The 21,512-nt window shown below is 40.4% G+C and overlaps 1 protein-coding gene and 1 non-coding gene across 4 annotated transcripts in view; one reads left to right on the forward strand and one right to left on the reverse strand.

The window, feature by feature from the left end:
* The window catches only part of SESN1 (sestrin 1), a 115,871-nt gene that overhangs the window by 40,221 nt on the left and 54,138 nt on the right, over positions 1–21,512 (forward strand). The gene's annotated exons all lie outside the window — the stretch shown is intronic.
* Positions 6,031–6,137, reverse strand: LOC111828481. The gene has a single exon (XR_002832368.1). It is a non-coding gene; the product is annotated as a U6 spliceosomal RNA (small nuclear RNA).

Consider the following 21,512-nt stretch of genomic DNA (forward strand, 5'->3'; position numbering starts at 1 on the left):
CTGGTGGCTAGCTCTTATCTGAAGGGTGGGGGCTGGTTGGCCTGCCCTGATCGGGGCCCCGGATCCAGGTGGGGGGTCCCCACTGGGGGGCAGGGCTGGTCTGGGTGAGGGGCCGCGGGTGGTTTGCAGGCCAGCCACACCCCTGATCGGGGTGGGGGTCCCTGCTGGGGGCGGGGCTGGCCTGGGTGAGGGGCCGCCGTGTTCTGGTCTCTGGTTGTTCCACCTTTTCTGTTGCTGGGCTTTTATTATATAGGATTACTTTTAGCTTTGTAAGAAACTAATAAACTGTTTTCCAAAGTGGCTATATCATTTTGCTTTCCCACCAGCAATGACTGGGAATTTCTATTGTTCCACATCCTCACCAGTGTTTGATATTATCACTTTTTAAAATGTTAGTTGTTCTAATAGATATATAATGATATCTCATTATTTAAATTTGCAATTCCTTGATGACAAATGATGAGCATTTTTTTACATGCTTTTTGCCATCTCTTTATCTTCTTCAGTAAGTGTATATTTAGGTCTTTTGTCCACTTTTTAATTTGGTCGTTTTATTGTTGGGTTTTAAGAATTTTTTAAAATACATATTTTAGATAAAAGTTTTTTTTATCAACTACAGTCATGCATCACTTAATGACAAGGATATGTTCTGAGAAATGTTATCATTAGGCAATTTCATCATTTTTCAGACATCATAGAGTGCACTTACACAAACCTATATGGTATAGCCTACCACACACCTACGCTATATGGTATAGGCTATTGCTCCTAGGCTGCAAACCTGTATAACATGTTACTGTACTGAATACTGCAGGCAATTGTAACACAATGGCAAATATTTGAAATATATACATAGAAATATATCTAAACCTAGAAAGGTACAATAAAAATATTGTAAAAAAATAAGTATAAGTAAAAATAAGTTTAAAAATATGGCACACCTATATAGGACACTTAACCATGAGTGGAGCTTGCAGGACTGGAAGTTGCTCTGGGTGAGTCATTGAGTGAGTGGTGAGTGAATTTGCAGGCCTAGGACATCACTGTACTCTCTTGTAGATTTGTAAACACTGTCGCACAAGCCTCCCTACCTGCTTCCTTCCGGCAGGGTCAGAAATAAAACATCGAAGCTGTCAATGTTGCTCCATGAACAGGGATGTGGGCTGGATTGATGGGAAGAGAAACTGGCTGAGTTAGGCAAAGATTGCCATAATAGTGACTGTCAGGAGAGAGTGAGAGGTTGACTGAGGATCAGTAAGAATGAGAAATCAAGATGGAGGGATAAAGGAACATAAGGATTGTCATGGCAATGTGGTTTGGACTATTGCATGTTGGAATAGTGGTCAGGTAAGGAACTTTGTGGTTGGTATTCAATAAAAAAAAAAAGAGGCTGTTTTAACATGGAGAGGGTGCAGAACTGTGGACTCAATATTTTGACTTTGGAAATTTGTTTTTGGTTCCATTGACCCTATCTGGCACAAAGGTCTCTCTCTGGCATTGAATTAATGGAAGAAAGAAAACTTACTTACGATTTATATCAATACAGCCTGAAAATATTTCCAAAGTACAGGGACAGGCTGGCTCCACACTACCACAGAGAGCTTTTACTAAAGTGGCTGTGGTACTTAATACTTTTAAGGTAGCTGCTGTGGACCTGTGTCCTTGTACAGGGTCTTGAGTCCTCAACAAATAATTTACAACAATGTTCTCTGAAGACCATCAAGTTAGATCTGGAAGGGCTGTAGAGCTGAATATAGAGCAGTGGGGAACAGGCTCCAAATGTGCTGAAACAGGTCAGTGGCTGACTGACTGGGATGTAATCTGTGCACTCTTATGTTGAGGTGCTGTGAGTGAGAGAGAATCTATTGCCAATCCCCAGGTATGTATATTGCTCCCATCAGAGAAAAATTTCCATTTCTTGTAGGAAGTTCAGCTCCATTATAATCTTATGGAATTACCATCATATATGTGTGGTCCATCATTGACCAAAACATCGTTATGCAGCACATGATTGTATGTGTTTTGCAAATATTTTCCCCCATTCTGTGGCTCGTCTTATCATTCTTTTAAGTGTATCTTTTGCAAAACAGAAGGTTTTAATCTTAAAGTACAACATCAGTTTACTCTTTAATGGATCATGCTTTTGATGTTGTTACATTTAGGTCTATGATCCCTTTTGAGTTAATGTTGTGAAAGTTATTATTAGGTCTGTGTCCAAGTTCTTTCTTTTGGTGTTCTTTTTTTTTTTATATGGATGTCTAATTGTTCCAGCATCATTTGTTGAAAATGTTATCCTTTCCTTGTTGAATTACCTTTGCTCCTTTGCTAATGTTCAATTGATTATTTGTATGTGTCTATTTCTGGGTTCTGTACTATTTTCCGTTGATATGTGTCTATTCTTTCACTAATACCATGCTCTCTTTATTAGTGTAGGTTTATAGTTAGTCTTGAAATCAGGTAATGTGACTGTTCTTCAGTATTACATTTGCTATTCTAGGCCTTTTGTCTTTTCATATAAACTTTAAAACCAGTTTGTTGATATCTATAAAATAGCTTGCCAGGATTTGGAATTGCATTGAACCTATTGATTAAGATGGGAAGAAACTGACGTGTTAACAGTTGAATTTTCTAACCCATGAATTTTCTAACCCATGAACATGGAATATTTCTCTCTGTTTACTTAGATTTTTGATTTCTTTCATCAGAGTTTTATAGTTTTAGGCATATAGATCCTGTCATATTTTGTTATATTTATAACTAAGTATTTTTTTCTGTGCTACTAATTTTTTAATTTCAAATTTTAATAGTTTATTGTTGGCATATAGGAAAACAATACTTATCTATATTAATTTTGTATCCTGGGGTTTTTTTTGTAAATTCCTTGGGATTTTCTGTATAGACGATCATGTCATCTACAAATAAGAAGTTTTATTTTTTCCTTTCTGATCTGTATGCCTTTTATTTCCTTTTTCAAATGTTATTGTACTGACTAGAACTCCCTATACTATCTTTGACTAAGAGTAGTGAGAGTAGACATCCTTGTTTTATTTCCAATCTTAGGGGGGAAAGCATTCAGTCATTCACCACTAAGTATAAAATCTATAGGTTTTTTTGTAGACGCTCTTTATTAAGTTGAAGAAACTTGCCTCTGTTCCTAATTTTCTGAAAGTTTTCTTTAAATCATGATTCAGGGTTGAATCTACTCATACTTTTTATATCAATTGACATGATTATATGATTTTTCTTCTTTAGCCTAATAATATGGTAGGTATACTATTTGATTTTCAAATATTGATCCAGCCATACTACATTTCTGAAATAATCCCACTAAGTCATGGTGTATAATGCTTTTAAAATATTACTGGATTTTATTTGCTTAAGGAATTTTGCATCCATATTCATGAGGGTTGTACTTTTTCTTTTCTTTTGTACTGGCTTTGTCTGGTTTTGGTATTTAATACTTGCTTTATAAAATGAATTGGGAAGTGCTCCCTCCTCTTTAATTTCTGGAAGATACTGTAAAATTGGTGTTAATTTTCTTTAAATGTTTAGTATAATTATCCAGTGAAAGCATTTGGACTTGGAAATGTCTTTTTTGGGAGTTAAAAAAAAATCACAGTCAATTTTCTTAATAGTTTTAGGACTGTTCAAGTGGTCTATTTCATAGTAGGAGTTGTGATGAGAATTTATTCATTTCATCTAAATTGTCAAATTTATGAGCATAGGTTGTTTATAGTATTTCCTTATTATCTTTTGGTCTCTGCAGATTCTTTAACCTTAATCCTCATCTATTTCATTTCTGATATTGGTAATTTGTGTCTTCCCTATTTTTTTCTTTGTTGGTCTTGCTAGACTCTAGCAGATAGAGGTATTTTAATGTGTGTGTGTGTGGTTTTTTTTCTTTTCAAAGAACCAGCACTTAGTTTCAGTGCTTTTTTTCTGTGGTTATTCTGTTTTCAATTTCATTGAATTTGGCTTTTATCTTTATTCCTTTCCTTCTGCTTGCTTCTCAGTTTATATTTCTTTTCATTGCCTAGGTTCTTGAGGGTAGGAACTTAAGTTGTTTTTGTTCTTTTTTATTTCTTCTTTCTTAATGTACTAGAGGCCTGGTGCATGAAATTCGTGCACTCAGGGGGTCACGCAGCCTGACCTGCGCCCTCTTGCAGTCCAGGAGCCCTCGGGGGATGTCTAATTGCTGGCTTAGGCCCGCCCCCCGTGGGAAGCGGGCCTAAGGTGGCAGTCAGACATCCTTAGCGCTGCAATGGAGGCGGAAGAGGCTCCCACCACCGCTGCTGCGCTCACCACCTGTGAGCCCAGCTTCTGGCTGAGCAGCATTCCCCCTGTGGGAGTGCACTGACCACCAGTGGGCAGCTCCTGCGTTGAGCGTCTGCCCCTGGTGGTCAGTGTACATCACAGTGACTGGTCGTTCCGCTGTTCAGTCGATTTGCATATTAGCCTTTTATTATATGGGATGGGCTATGTTGAAAGTTCCGATTCTCTGCTAGACCTCCTCCAGTACCACCCAAGTAGGGAAGGAGGGATGCTCATTGCTTCTGGTGTGAGTGGATGTCCAGGTCATCTCCGCCACAATTTTTTCCAGTGATGGAGGGTGAAGAGCATTAATGCCAGTGGGAATGAAAGTCCCAGCTCTCTACTCAACCTTCTCTAACACTACCCTGGCAGGCAGTTTAGGGTACCTCGTTATACCCCAGCAAGGATGGAAGTCCAGTCTCCCCACTTTAGCCTTTTCTAGTGTGAGTGGGAATAGGGCCACAGTTTGGTGGTGATGGTGGTGGTGTTTGATTACAAAGGAGTGATTGTTGTTTAAAAATGTTCTGTCTTACTAGGCTATCCCTTTCCTGGTGCTTTGGCTAGAGACAGCAGGCTCTTATTTTTGTTCTTGTTTTGTTAATACTCACCTGAGAATATTTTCCCTCGGTTTTTAGAGAGAGTGGAAGGGAGGGAGAGAAGGGGAGAAAGAGAGAGAGAAACACTGATGTAAGAGAGAGAGACATCAATTGGTTGCCTCACACACGTGCCCCGACCCAGGGCAGGGATCAAACCCCAACCCAGGTAAATGCTCTTGACTGGGAATCGAATCCACAATCCTTTAGTCCCCAGACTGACTCTCTAACCACTTTGCAACACTGGCCAGGGCAGAGAGAGAGCAGGCTTTTATGTTTCCCATGTATAATAGCTGATTTAAAGCATTATTAGAAAAAAAATCCTTTCTAAATAGGTCTTAATTTAAATACTTGCAAATATATAATTTGTGGTAAATTTTTTTATCTACTATATGTATATATGTTTAATGAAATATATTTCATGCCCCAGAATCCTCCCATTTTTCAGTGACGCTTAAGCTGAAACTAGAAATATTTGAGTATTTACCTATCTAAGCATTCATATATTCATTATCAGTATTCTAAAGGACATTAAATGCTTGGAAAACTATCTACTAGATTGCCCTAATTTGATTAATTTATATCTCAGGTCTATTGCCTTTTGCTTACTGCTACTATTTAAAAGATCATTTCTCGCCCTGGCTGGTGTGGCTCAGTTGGTTGGAGAGTCATCCCATATACTGAAAAGTTTCGGGTTTGATTCCTGTCAGGGCACATAGCTAGGTTTCCCGGGCAACCCATTTCTCTCTCTCTCTCTCTCTCTCTCTCTCTCTCTCTCTCTCTCTCTTTCTCTCTCTCTCTCTCTCTCAAAAAACAAAAACAAACTAACAAACAAAAACTAAAATAATTTCTCACTGCCATGTTGCAATTTTTTAATGAATTTTTAAAATATTTCAGGAATTATGACATGGTTTAAGAGAGGAAAGATCTCAGAATTCTTAGTTAAGCAATCAATTGTAAGTTAATCATTGCTACATTACAATATTTTATGTAATTCAGATATTGAATATGGGCCCTATTGTTTGTTGTCACATGACATGAAGAATTTTTGTGATTGAACTTTGATTCCTTATGTTCTGGAAACTTCTACCACTCTTCATTGCCCTCAAAATTCCCACTTTGGCTCAGTGGTTGCTTGTTAGTGGCACAAGTATTTGTCATCCTTGCGCAGGGGCCATGCTAATCTTCTCTGTATCGTTCCAATTTTAGTATATGTGCTGCCGAAGCGAGCACAGTGGCACAAGTATTTGTACAGGTGAATGCTGAGCTGTTCTTGGGAGAGAAAAAATGGTAAAATGTCTTTTTATAGTTCAACTTAAAATAGTGCACACTCAGCAAACTGAGAATATGTTATTAAAAGTTTATACTAATTTGTCATATACATGGTTAACATTTCTCATGTTTTTAAGAAGTTAAGATAAACTCAAGGAAGTGATCTCCTGTTTTAATTTAATCACTGTAACAAAACACCTGATGTAATTTGCTGGCGTTGCCCCAAGAGTCCTTGGACAAATGTTTACACAAAGAATGGAGAGACACAACTAAAATGATAAATGTATAACTTTCCCACATTTAACAACTAAGTTGACAGAGAAATTAAAAGCCTAAACATTAAATACAACCCTTTCATTCTTTCTCAATCCCCATCCCTGCCCCTTAAAACTTCAGTCTGATACTTAAAGTATATTTAAATTAAAGAAGTACATTTAATTATAAATAAAAAGGGATACCATATAAATGAGAAGAGACATGACAAACTAAAATATTTTTTTCATGAAAGGAGAAAGAATGGCTCTGTTGTTTTCCTTAAATAACTTTCATTAGTGCTATAGCTGAAGACTAGCAATTCAAATAATAATCTCTAATCCCATTACTGGGGTTTTCATGATAAAGATAATACTTAGTTGGAATCAATAGACCATGTGTTTCCAGTTAGTTGTTTTCCCAGTCATGATTCTTAAATGAGCTCAGCCATTCATATTCTCTCACAGTCCTCCATTGGACTGAGGTACATAACACATTTGTGAAATCCTAGCCACAGCTGTGGTACAGTGTATAGCCATGAAATAACCCCCCTCAACTGTGCTTTCTCCTCTCTCCCATCCTACTTCCTTTTTAGATTTGAAGCCACAATAATCTATTGACTAACCTATTTTTCTACATGAACAATACTTTAGTCAGGAAAAAAGAAATATTAACAAGGACTTGGAAAACTGAATTTGTAGCCAAAATAACTTTTAATAGACACTTAGTTGGTAAATTCATGAAAATATTTGTTCCCATTTCCAGTAACTTCATTTTGCCATTTGAGTCATCAGTTTAGAATCTGTAAATGTAAATTGTCTTTATATAATTTGGTGATATGGGATTTTTAATACTAGTGATAGGACTATGACTCTTCCACTTCAGACCTTTTAGTGGTGCTTTTCCAGATAAAGATAGCCAGCGCTTGCTGGCAGTACTCAATGAGAAAAGTCACAAGACAGCTCTCTGATGTGCAAATTTAATGTTCTTGTCTCCATGTCACTTTAAATTGGATCTCATCTTGAACTGAAAATAGAAAAATATAAAGATGACAATTTGATGCTAATAGTTACTATTTGCAAAAGTGAAGTAAATTGTCAGTAATCTTGTCAGGTTGAGAATGTAGGAGGTTATGGTTAATAAGCCATATAACTTCAAGTTTTATGCAGCATATGCATATCTGTACTCTAAGTAAATTTGTGAAGTAGGCAAAACTTATCTTTGGCCATGGTCTTTCCCCATCCCACCCCATGGAATCCTTCCTTGCTTGTAGGCACAGAGCCTATTCTTTTTTCTTCTGCTCTAATATGCCATCACAACCTGCTGTTAAGGAAGGAACTCCCTATAATGGAATTGTATCATTCATATATTTACTTTATGCAAATGTAACTATTTTTGCCCATCAAACATTTTTAAAAGTGAGGCAGAAACTAATTTTAATGTAAATAGTATAGGCAGTTTTGCCAGACATCTCACTCAAAGAGCATATGCCCTTGCGTGAGTATGAAAGACAAACAGAAATCTGCTCTGTTCTCCATTGGTCTGAATTCCTGCTTTGTTCTCATAGAGTGAGCATCTCACCATTCTCAGGGTATTTCAGGTGTTAAAGAAATGTGCTTTTGTGTCCAAGGGTCCTAAACACAAGCCAATAACCTCAACTAGTGCTGAACCAAATAAACAATCATCTGCTGTAATGCTAGAGGATAAAATGTCTGCTTTGCACTTACTAAGAAGTGGCTTTTCAGTCTCCAGTCTGGTATGGTACCTTCCAAAGAAATTTTCAAGGACAATTTTATCTACATGATTTTCACTTTACATGCCTATGTAAGGTTTGAATCCATTATATAGTTTAATGAGTTTTGACTTTTATACATATTTTCATTTTAACAGAAAATAATGGAATTCATTTGCTTATAGAATTACAAGCATAATTGAACCTCAGCTAAATATATAAAAGAAACACAACTAGGTATCATTTATCATTTTCATCTCTGAGGAAGAATTTGGGTTTTATGTGTGTGTGTTTTTTAAATAATAGCACTTCTAAAATTATACTAAATAAACAACTACTTACTCTATCAAATCCTAAGGCCAGGCCTGATTTTACACACAGATGTCTAAGTTTCTTAAAACTAGAATATGCTAAGTATATCAACATTAAAACTATGTATTTCACCTCTGGGTCTCAATTTCTTTCTTTTTTTTGCATTAGAGAATAATTTTATTTTTCATTTTTATTGAGGTGACATTGGTTAATAGCATTATATAGATTTCAGGTATACATCATCTGTATAATTGCATTGTGTGTTCACTGCCCCCATGTCAAGTTGTTTCTCAATTTCTAAGTTCCACTGTTCTTAGACACTCTCCAAATTCCTATTTTAGTTCTACTTAGATTATTTCAATAATACTTTAGCTCTGAAATTCTATGGTTATTACATCAGATATTGACTAGATGCTGAATATAATTGCATCATTTAATTAGAGGGAATTTAAACTCCTTGCAGTACTTCGAAGTTATCTCTGAATTAATGTTTTCATAATTATTGCTATGCAAAGATACCAATCAGTAGAGATTTATAGTTTCTAGGGACTAATGATGTTTACTATGTGAAATGAAAATTCTTTTTCTTTGCCCTAAATTCAGTTTGAAAGAATAAGAGAGAGAAAAAAAACAAAACAGCTTTTTAGGACCTTGCTGAACAACATTTGAGCAATAATTTTGATTGAAAGAATACATTTTTATAGACAATAGAAACAAAGGCATGGCTATATGGAACAGACCGACAGCTGTTAGAGGGCAGGGGGCAGAGACTGGATGAAAGAAGGTGAAGGGATTAGCCAAAGAACATATATGCATAACTCATAGACATAGACAACATTGTGGTGATGGCCAGAGGGAAGGGAGAAGCAGGGCTAGTGGATATGGGCAAAGAATATAGGGCAAATGGGGACATCTGTAATAGTGTCAACAATAAAAATAAAGTTAAAAATAAAGAATGGTGCACTGCTTGCACCATTTCAAACTTTATTAAAATATAATTTACACATCAAAAAGAAAAGAATAGTGCAATATTGTTGCATCATAGATTCTTAAATAGCATAGTTCATAAATGAGGTAACTTGTTTTTCTGGACTTATGGCCCATTAGGGAGGATAAGATTATCTTTACCACTTAGAATGTGTTTGTGCTCTTTTATGCTGTATCAGGAATATAACAAAAGTTACATTTTGGCTGTATGTCATGGACAGGGACCTTGTCGAAAAAGACAAGGGACCTTGATCAGTAGGATTTTCCTGACTTCAGGTGCTGAACAAAAGCCAAAGAAATTTTTTAAGTATCCTTGTAAGCCTTTTTGCTAGTACTGATTGGGGCAATGTTCCTCTACCTCTCAGTCTCAGATTCATAATTGTTTTTATTATTCTATAATTATTTTAAGAGCATTTTATTAGGTTACAGAGAGAACTGTAAGTGAACATATGATGCTTTCCTAATAGAGAAAAGCTGAGAGTAATATTGCTCAACTGGAAATAAGAAAGCTAAAATTGTGGTAGCACTTCCTCCAGGTATTTAGCTCAAGCTTAAGCAGAGTTGTCTGAAAGTTAACAGGAAAAGAAACTACTTGTGAAGTGTTAAAACCACAATCTAAGAAAAAAAACTTTTTATAATGTCATATTGTAGAGTATTATGAACTAAATGTCATACTCAAACTGGTTTAGTATTTAATAAATATACATCGCTTACCTTAGATAAAAACGACAAAAAGCAACTAATCCCAACATTAGTAGCTGAGGTGTTTGTTTTTTGTCTGTTTGGCGTTTTAGTGTTTTTTTCATTCTTTTGGAGCCACATGTCCAGCAATAGTATTACCACCATTATATATATATTTTTTCTCTTTTTTAACCATCATTATATTTTAGACAAAGAATGATCTTCAGGTTTTCTATGTCTCACAAAGGGTCTACAATACAGTTAAAATTCATGTTAATTATTTGAAGCTAAGAACTTATTTTCTCACTCTGGCAAGTCCTGTAGACAACCAGTTAATTTTAACAGCATGAGGTTGCTAAACTATTAAAGTTAGTAACATAAATAATTTTTACATTCTATTTTAGCAGTATTTCTATGAGAAAATTAAACCTAAATTTTTACTGGGAATTTCAACAACATTCTCTCCCCATTCTGCTGAATCACTTCTTCCCTCAGAAGACACTGGGAGAAGAAGGTTCTAATAAGAGATGGGAAGGAGTAGAGCTGTGAATTGGGGCTAAAATTGGGAAAGAATAGTGGGGAGCCTTTTGAGGATTTCTGAAGGAAGGTCTTTGCTTTTAGCGTTGTAGAGGCAGGTATAATAATAAGGAGGGCAGATGCTGTGTTCTCGAAGTTCCAGAAGTTTAACAATAAGCTTGTTCCTATTAATTATTAACACATGAAAGAGGCTGTGAGGATGTGTGAAGCTCAGTAAAATTCAATGAACATGTGTTCCTTTTCTTTCTCCCTCCTTCCTTTGCTATACAATTTTATCTTTTCCTTTCCCTAAAAGTTCTCCACACCTCCTTACTTCCTACTCCCTCTCCGTATGTTGGCTTTCTCTCAGTCTTTTACACTCATGTATCTTTCACTTTGATTCAATAGGAAAATTTGGGACCACAGAGGTATAGTGCACAAATAATAAAACACAATTCATCTACATTTTAAAATATTGCCTGACAGCTCTCTGAAGTCAGGGTCTGTTTTATTCGTCATCTAACAATGCCTAGCACATACATGGTAGTAATTCAATAAAAATTTGTTGAGTGAGTAATGAATAAATGAATGCTGCTTTTGAGGACAGTTCATTAATAAAGTTGAAATTCTAGAATGAAGGAAAACATGGACTCTAGAATGGTTGGAGGTAGACTAAAGGAAAGTTTAGGAATGTGATATGAACTATGTCAGTGGTGGAATATCTGAATAAACTCATCCCTTTTTTCTCTTTCACTTAATACTATATAAATGAATCAAAGGTAATATCTACGGGGGCCTAGAAATCTACAGTGTATGAAGGCAGTACAGGACTGATTTAGAGGCCCTATGGTACCCGAATCCCTTCTGTGTTTTTCCAGTAGCCTCAAGATGTAGCTTGCATCTCTAAAATAGCTGTCCAGCATGGCTGCTTCAGCTCTAGAATCACATCCACATTCCAGACAGAGGAAGAATTTACTAGAAGAATGAGCATACACATACTCACTGTAGTGACATTTACTATGCACACACCAGTCCTTTTATAATCACACTAGAGGCCTAATGTATGAAATTTGTGCAAAGGGCTTGGCCCTTGCAACCCTGCCTGCCTCGGCCGGGCCTTGCAGCCCCAGCTTTATCCAGAAGGTCGTTTGGACGGTTGTTCTGCTATTCAGTCTAATTAGCATATTAGCTCTTTATTATATAAGATTGGCCAAAGCTTACTAACTTGGTCACACCTACCTGAAAGGAAAGCTTTTGAGTGGCAGTATGCCCAGCTAAAGATTTGGGTGTTCATTAACCACTAGAGGCCCGGTGCATGAATTCGTGCACAGGTGGGGTCCGGCCAGCCCGCCCAGATTGGGGGCGGGGCCTCGGGTGGTTGGCCTGCTGGCCCTGCCCCCTGGTCGAACTCCTGGTCAAACTCCCGGTTGAGGGATAATTTGCATATTAGCCTTTTATTATATAGGATAGAAGAAGCAGAGAACAGATGCTAGGGACAACTGGACATTTCTGTCACATTGACCAGTAGATTTTCTTGGAAACATATCAGTGATAAAAGGTAGTCAAAGAATTTATACTGTTACCTCTTAACTAGACCATTGCACTGCCTTAAAGCTGAAGTCTAACTGCCTTTAGCTTCTCCCCACAAATCAGACCATCCTAGAGGCTTCTCCTGATCTTCTAAGACAACGGTCACCAACCTTTTGGACCTCACGGACCACCGGTTGGCGAAAATCAAAGCTCAGTCACCTCATTTCCCTGCTTGCAATGTTTTGTTGCTTGTTTTTGTTTTTTAATATATTTTATTGATTTTTTACAGAGAGAAAGGGAGAGAGATAGAGAGTTAGAAACATCGATGAGAGAGAAACATCGATCAGCTGCCTCCTGCACACCTCCTACTGGGGAAGTGCCCAAAACCAAGGTACATGCCTTTGACCGGAATCGAACCTGGGACCCTTCAGTCCGCAGGCCAACGCTCTATCCACTGAGCCAAAGCAGTTACAGCAATGTTTTTAATGATCCCTTGACTTCTTCCCTCATCTGAATCCATAGCACTACTTGTGTATTTAAAATAATTCTACCATATGTGGTTCTTTATTGGATTATAAGGCTCCTTAGGGCTTTAGTTGTGTTTCTTTCATATTTGTATACTCTGAAATACCTTGTGTAGGTTCTTGCAAAGCACTGAGCTCTCTATAGATAGGTATTAAATGGAAGTTGTTCAATTCTTTGCTCCCTTTAAGGCAAAAATATGGTTTAAAAAAAAATTGTCCTCAGCCATGGCCTGATCCAACCCTCCTCTTCATTAAGGGGCTTGGGTAGATAGAAAAAAAGAAGGCTTGGAGTAGCTCTTTCAATGAGATTTGAGCCCATCTTCCAAATTATATTATTCCCTATTTTTTCATGCCTGTATATGTATATCTTTTTCCTGTTCATGTAATCTTAGGGAAAGTACCAGTAACCCCTAAATCTATTTCCTGATCTTATAACCCTCTTTACTTCCTCTGATTCACAATTATTTACCAAATGAATTCAGTGCTAGAAAAGATGGGCCATTTCTTACCCTTGGAGCTTTCAGTTTAGTAGGGGAGATTGGCTAGCCCACTAGCAATTACAGTGTCGAGACTTAAGTGCTATAGCAGAGGAAGTAAACAAAGGGGATATATAATACAGGTAGGACGGGGTCAGGGAAGGCTTCTGTAAGGCAGGGACTTCTAACTTCAGAATGAAGATGAGAAGAGGGCCAGGATTAGAGGGTACCAACTTAGAGTCAGAGGGAAGTGCATGTGCACAAGTCCAGGAATGATCCCTGTGGGTGGACTGTGAAGTTCGGTAACATCGTGAGGCTGTAAAAAGGAAGGGGAGTGGTAAGTCTTTGCCAGAAGCGGGTCCATCCTTGCTGCTTGACACAGTCGCTGCAGGAAAGAAACATCTGCACAGCATATGTTTCAAGGGACCTGGCATATATAGCATATTGTTCTTAATATGTTTGCTCTCCTTAGTGCCATGTGTTTTAACCAAGGTCACCTCTCTGAGAAAGGTTGTTTCCCCAGGTGGGGATTTTTCCCTGAGGTTAGGGAGGGGATACAACCCCTCAATTAAGTGCCAGGCGGGTAGTTAAGCTACATAATCTTTACTCCCTGGAATGGGGATAAGAAACGCCCTAACCTTTGTAATAGAAATTGACAGGATTAAAATCGGCTGGTATAAATACGGATGTAACAAGACAATAATCATCAGATCCTCATCAGTTCCTAACCAGAACTCCGACCAGAACTTTGGCTGGAGATCCTGGCTAGAGGTCCTGGCTAGAGGTCCTGACTAGGCTGCTGATCAACTGAAGGCTGTCTTCGTGTCATTCCTTCTTCGCCGACTCCGTTCGGTAACATCGTGAGGCTGTAAAAAGGAAGGGGAGTGGTAAGTCTCACTACCTCTTCTTTAATATACACAGATTTCCTTTGCCTGTGCTCATCTTGCACACTTGTGAAAGTCACTGCTTTCACCACTTTATGCTACTACTTGGAAATACTTCAGGGCGCCATTATTGCCTCCTGGCTTGTCCAGTCTCCTCTTTTCCCTGACTTTCTGGGTGCCTTAAAACTGATCCACCTATTTCCCACTGTTTAATAAACTCACATCCCCCTACCAGAGCCAAGACAATCTCCTTACAGTCTCAAGTTCATCCACCTTCTTTTTTTCTCTGTGCCATTCCCCTCTACCCACCTTTCAGGTCTTTACTGATTCTCTACCCCTGGATATTTACAGTTTATGGCATTCAATTTAACACAGAATTACACATTTGCCTGGTGTTGTCCTTTGGTTATTTCTGAGTCTTTTATGATCAACTGGGTTGTATGGTAAGCTTCCTGAGAGCTGGCTCTGAAGCTGCATTTTAAACCGATGAGGAAAAGAAAGCAGTGGACCTGAAGTCAGACAGATCTCTATTTGACTTGTAGCTCTGCCACTTATCAGTTGCATGACTGGTTTGTTGTTGGGTAATACAGGAATAATGAGATTCATCTCACAAGGCTGTTGTGAGAAATTACATAACTCTGTGTGAAATTTGTGGGCTGTAAAGCTCTGTATACATTTTATATTTCATTCCACAGTTCCTATGAAGAGTCATATTCAGTAACATCATGAGGCTGTAAAAAGGAAGGCGAGCGGTAATTATCCTATATAATAAAAGCCTAATATGCAAATTGTTCTACCGGGAGTTCGACTGCTCGCTATGACAGGTGCTGACCACCAGGGGGTTGTGCGGAACGTGGCGGGCATTGGCGACGCAGTGCTCGCAGCGGGTAGCAGTGGAGGCACTGCCTGCCCTGATGGGCCCTGAAGAGAGCAGGACCAGGGCGGGATGGTGGAGCAGGTGAGCGGGCGGCGCCGGGCCAAGGCAGGTGCAAGCACGGGCCCAATCGCGACCAGTGGTGGTGATCGCGACCACTGTCGCCCGCCTCCAACTGATCACCCCGCAGACGGCGGCAGCAGGGGTCAGGGCCACCGCCCAGCTCCCAGGTGCTGAGGGAGCCGGGTGGGGGGCCTGGCCCTGACCAATTGTCCTGCAGATGGAGACCAGCAGCCAGCAGGCCCTGATCGCTCAATTGAGGCCGGGCCCCAGGCTGGGATGGGGAACTGGGGGTGGGTGGCAGCGACCAACCTCCCACAGAGCCTGGGCAGGGGGCTGTAACCTCTCGCCAGCTACCTGGGGTGGGGGTAACGGGGACAAAGGTGTGGTGAGAATGTGGGGTGTCCACTGAGCTCCCTCTCAATCCCCCTGCTACCCTCCCCCAGGACACCAGGGCTTGCACCAGGGAAGCCCCTATGCTTAGGTGCTGGATGCCTGTGAGGAGCCCGCCCCACACCTGTGTGGCCTCTTCTGGGTGAGCCAGGCTGCAGCCACTGGGACCGCAAAGGCCTGTTGGGCTCCCCATGGGTTCTCGCAGGAGCCAGTCTGCAAGGCCAGCCAGGAGAGAGCACGCTGCCCTCCCGGCTTCTGTGCAGCACTGCTGGGTGGCCCAGAGGCCCACGCTGCACCCCAGCCCACGGTGTCCGGCCACACTCACTGCATCTCTGTGTGGGGACTTGGGCACCAGGACTCAGGCAAAGGGGGGTTTGCGGGGTCAGGGGGCCCAGGTGCTGCCCAGGGCCTAGAGGTCAGCTGGGACCTGCCCTTCCACACCAGATGCTCACACTTCAATCGCTGGCCAGGCCTAGGGACCGCACCCGTGCACAGATTTTGTGCACCGGGTCTCTAGTCTACATATATAAAAGGCTAACATGCTAAGTGTCTGATCATCCGACCCATTGCTATGACTCGCACTGACTACTGGGGGGCAGACAATGCAGTAGCTGCCGAGCTGCAGTGACTTGGCAGCAGCAGTTCTCGGGTGACGCACCCCGAAACCAGAGAGGAAGGAGCCCGATTCCTTGCAGGCCCGTGCAATTCCACCTTCAGCCGTGGGTTATGTTGTTGCTGGGGCACTGTCAGCCCCGAATCTGGTTTACTGCACACTTGTATTTGCGTTCCACACCTTGTGCGACAGCAACTTTGCAGAGTGCCCTCTCACACTCCGGGACCCTTCGGGGGATGTCAGATTGCCGGTTTCGGCCCGATCCCCACAGGCCAGGCCAAGGGATCCTGCCATGCCAGAGGGACCCCGCACACTCCGCAGATGCCAGGGAGGGACCACAGGAGGTTGGCTGCCCCGCCAGCCACCGTCTAGTTAACTTCCTTTCAATGTGCATGAATCCATGCACCAGGTCACTAATATAATAAGAGATTTTATGGTTTCTTCCAAAACCTTAGGATCTTGAGAATTTCAGACATATTTTAACTCTAATACATTTTTCTCCAGTCCAGGTCCTGGTTATTTTTATTCTTCCTCTGTTCACTTATTCCTACCCTATCCTCAAACTTATGGATAACATCATTTTAGACAGTTGAGAAAAGAATATTTTGAGACATGAAAAAACTTAGTTGCCTAATTTAGTTGCAGAGACAGTAGAAAAGTATCCTGAAGTCATCATCTTCATGCACTATAGTTGATACACTGAAGAAATTTCCCACTATCTTTTCCCCACCCTGTACTCTGAATGCATAAGAACATATTACTAGTAGTACATAAGTGCTCTTCACACTTTTATGGGTATTCATAGTTCTAAGCAGTTTTCTGATACCCTTGCTTTACCAGAACTCATGCTTGAGTTTCACGACTCTTCTTAGATTCTCAGGTCAGGGGTGTCCTAGTAATGACTTCTTGTCAGGTACTACAGTCCAGATTCTGAGGATTCCAGAGATAGGCATCTTGCTAATGCAGGACTGGAAATTGGAGAATCAGAGAAAACAGACGCATGCCTCTAAGTCCCTAGGGTCAGGAAAAGCCAAGTTAAAAGGTCATTTTATTAATTTTTACCTATTATTTCTATTAGGGGAGGAGAGAACCCAACATTCCAAGGGTTGGTTTCTTTAATATCTAAGCACTTGTGTTATCAATAAGTCTTTGATTAAATTTAAGAACCTTACTAAAGAGTTGAAGAAGTTCAGCACAGTAGACTTTAATTGAAAACAATTTTAGGAAAATAACGAACATTTTCTTCCTCGCTAAGAAAGCACAGAGAGTAGATAAAACTGCTTGATTGGGGGAAGGGAAGGTGTTAGAAAGGTGGCAACATTTTAAATTCAGTACTCATAGCATCTTGGGAAATAATTCTCACTCAAGAAAAAAGACTTAATAAAGCAAAATCATCCCTGCTACTCATAAGGAATTGTCTGTAATGCTACAATCCCCATCAATCAAGTGCACTACTCTCGAGCTCCCCTCCCCTCGTTCAATTACTATGTTTTAAACTATGGTTTCCATTGTTCCTAACAGCATCTTTAGTCATCACTGGCTAGGAAAAAAGTCTTTCTAGGACACTGAGCTCTGTAATCCTTAGCTAGTAGCTCTCTGAAATTCCTGTAGAATTTAAGACCTTAACTTGCTATTTGAGTTCCCCATTTACTGCTGACATTATTGCAAATTTCTATAGAAAACAGTTTTCTTAAGCAGAGAGGGTAGAAAAGTATCCTGAAGTCATCATCTTCATGCACTAAAGCTCTGTTTCAAAGTAGGCACAAAACTAAGAATTAAGAGTATTACCAAGTGAACAATTTGAACTCTAAATCTATATGAGACAATTTACATCTTTTCAAGGTAATCTTCAAACCCAGGTCAAAGACACTTTTCATGTTACCACTGTGCACCATTGTGTGACCCAGTACCATTTTTTAATTTCTTCAGCTGCAGATATTTTGGAATGTTTGGGGGATTATTATTTTCTGATACAAACAGTCATGATTTAGAAGGCTTTTTTTGAAAGGATCTTTTTGTACAAATACTGCTCCCATGGTTCATTTCATGTTCTGTGTCTGGTCCTGGGATTGGAGGGTCATTTTAAGTAATGGATCCTCTTTATCTTTATGGTATGTGCTCCTAGATTTCCATGTGGCAACAACTACTATTGCCTTTAAGAAATGCTTTCTTATGATCCAAGGGTACTAGAAGTAAAACTGTGTTGTTGACCCCTGTCTTACTCCAGTATATTTGCCTAGTCTCCAGAAGAATAACCACTGTTTTTTGCTATATGGAATTAATGTACTAGGAAATCATCACAGAGTACTTACTTAACTGCATACATGCAATGTGCCAGTATACTTTCAGGTCAGATTTGGTCCCTAGAACAGAAAGACAAAATTAGTCTTGTTAGAATTATACTTCTCTCTTCCATTCTACCTCCACTGGATCCTTGTCTTATTTTTGTTTTAAGACCAGGCAGGTAAGAAGGAATTAAGGCCCCTCATGTGTGAACTACTTTGTGTTGATGAATTTTCAGGGGAAATTTCACCCCCTACACTTTTATTTCTATCTCCTTTTGTAGATGGGACTTTTTCCTAGTTCATACTTTCATTGATAGCTTAGCTTTTCGTGATTTGGCTTTATGATAGGGTCTCTGGTCAACCCCCCAGTTTCCCAAGTTCTAAGCTTTGTCTTCTGTTCCCTATGCTGCTGCTCTGGATTACTGGGGGTCCATAGCTATCAGCCTCAGTAATCATTACCTCCTTGACTTCCTCCTATTGGTCATTTTTTACTTCTAATGATTTCTCGTTACTTTACCAGTTCACCCATACACTTTAAGTTATATTTCTTAAGAAAATATTGTTAGGTGTTTTGTCCCACATGGGTAAGAATCACTATTATGGAGGTTAGTTATTACCCTAAACTGTCAGAGTGTTGCTAACAGATCTCCTTAAAGCTTGTAGGACTAAGTACCCTTGTAGTAAAGGCTCCTGGTACTGTTATGTTCAAGTTTTTATTTCTCCTTTTTAGAATTTTTCACACACTTGCCTTGTGATTAAATGGTTAACTACCATTTTTCTTTGCTGTCAGTTTAAACAGTAGTCCCTAATCCCTCCTAAATCACTGTGGACTTAGAAACTAGATAAACAAGCTTGTTATACCTTTGTACAAAGTAAAAGTAAATTGCTTTTAAAAGAGGTAGGCCAAAGCTTTTCCTCTGAGTACAGTATATACCTTTTGGTATATAAACTGTGGCATCTATTTTACATCTTTTATTTTGTTTTGTTTTTAATGTTTTAAAAAATCTTTATTGTTGAAAGTATTGTATATGTCCCCTCCTTTCCCCCACCAACCCCCTCCAGCCTGCCCCCACTCCTCGCCTCAGGCCTTCAGCACCCCATTGTCTGTGTCCATGGGTTATGCATATATGCATACAAGGTCTTTGATTTCCTCCCATCCACCCACCCTTCCTTCCCCACCTTCCCTCCAAGTTCTGGGCTCTATTCTATGCTTCCATGTCTCTGGATCCACTTCAGTTTATTTTGTTAATTAGATTTCATATATGAGTGAGATCATGTAATACTTGTCTTTCTCTGACTGACTTATTTCACTTACCATGATGCTCTCCAGGTCCCTCCATGCTATCTCAAAGGTTAAGAGATTTTTCTTTTTTACTGTTATACTATATTTCATGGTATAAATGTACCACAGCTTTTTTATCCACTCATTACTGATGGGCACTTGGGTGTTTCCAGATCTTAGCTATTATAAATTGTGCTGCTATGAACATGGGGGTGCATACATTCTTTTTTTTGTTCTAGATTCTGTTCATGAGTTTGGCAAACAAAAAAAAAGGTCAGTTGAGGTATAATGAGATATTACAATCCTATATAATAAAAGCCTAATATGCAAATTGTTCAACTGGTAGTTCGACCGGGAGTTTGACCACTTGCTATGACATGTGCTGACCACCAGGGGGCAGTGCAGAACATGGTGGGTGGCAGTGGAGGCACTGCCTGCCCTGATGGGCCCCGATGAGAGCGGGACCACAGCTGGATGGTGGAGCAGTTGAGCAGGCAGCGCCAGGCCAAGGCGGGTGTGATCGAGGTGCCAGACCAAGGTGGGGGTGTCTGCTGAGCTTGCTCTTACTCCCTCTGCTACCCTCCCCTGGGACACCAGGGCTTGCGTGCCAGGGAAGCCCCCGTGCTCAAGTGCCAGGCACCTGCGAGGAGCCTGCCCCACATCTGCACGGCCTCTGGCCTCTTCCAGGTAGCCAGGCCTCAGCTGCTGGGACTGCAGGGGCCGGTTGGGCTCCTCGTGGTTTCGCACAGGAGCCAGTCTGCGAGGCTGGCCAGGAGAGAGCACGCTGCCCGCCCGGCTTCTGTGCAGCGCCGCTGAGTGGCCCAGAGGCCCACGCTGCACCCCGGCCCATGGTGTCCGCCGTACTCACTGCATCTCCACGTGGGGACTCCAGCACCGGGACTCAGGCGGAGGAGGGCATGCAGGGGCCCAGGTGCTGCTCAGGGCCCATAGGTCAGCTGGGACCTGCCCTCCTATGCCAGATGCTCGCACTTCAATCGCTGGCCAGGCCTAGGGGGACTGTCCTGTGCACAAATTTTGTGCACTGGGCCTCTAGTATTCTATATAATTATCAGCTATTTTGACCAAAATTACTGATTTTCAGATGTGGGAGAAAACATTTCAAGGTGTGTGTGTGTGTGTCTGTAAGTCATCATTGTATTTAATCCTACCAAATAAATCACTCTGAATTCTGCCCTTTCCTTCCTCCCTCCCTTCCTTTCTTCCTTCCTTCCTTTCTGCTTTTCTTCCCTCCTTCCTTCTTTTTTTCCTCCCTCCCTCCCTCCCTTCTTCCCTCCCTCCCTCCCTCTCTCCCTCCTTCCCTTTTTTCCCTTCCTTCCTTCCTTCCTTCCTTCCTTCCTTCCTTCCTCCTTCCCTCCCTCCCTCCCTCCCTCCCTCCCTCCCTCCCTCCCTCCCTCCCTTTCTCCCTTTCTTCCTTCCTCGCTTTTGTTAATCTTCACCCAGGGGGATTTTTTTCCATGAATTTACTTTTAAGAGACAAAAGTGTATAATTTGAGCAAAAACAAAGACAATAAAATTTTGCCTATTACACGGGCAAGTCAGCTTAATAAACTGTTAAGTAGTTTCCATATTTCTCATATCAAAATTTACATCACTCTATGCAGATGCTGCTTTTTGAAAAGAACTTTTAAAGAAAATGTGGAAGGGAATTTTTAAAGAAATTGTGAGGAAAGAATTTTTTTAAGTGGCAGAAAGAAATGTATTGAGAATCCTAAGAAAGGACTAGTTGCAAAATAAACAAAAAAAAACTAGAAAAGGTAAAAATGTTCTGCGCAGTGATTTTGTAGGGCGAAGTATAATGAGAGATGGAAGGTCCAATATATTTGGAAAGTCGCCAAGAGCAGAGTATTCTTTTTTCTTTTGGGGAGGCTTAAGCCCTATGGTGGGGGGTCTCAAAAAAAAATGATTTCGCGGAGA

Source organism: Myotis lucifugus, unplaced genomic scaffold, assembly GCF_000147115.1.
Source record: "Myotis lucifugus unplaced genomic scaffold, Myoluc2.0 scaffold_378, whole genome shotgun sequence".
Taxonomy (NCBI): domain Eukaryota; kingdom Metazoa; phylum Chordata; class Mammalia; order Chiroptera; family Vespertilionidae; genus Myotis; species Myotis lucifugus.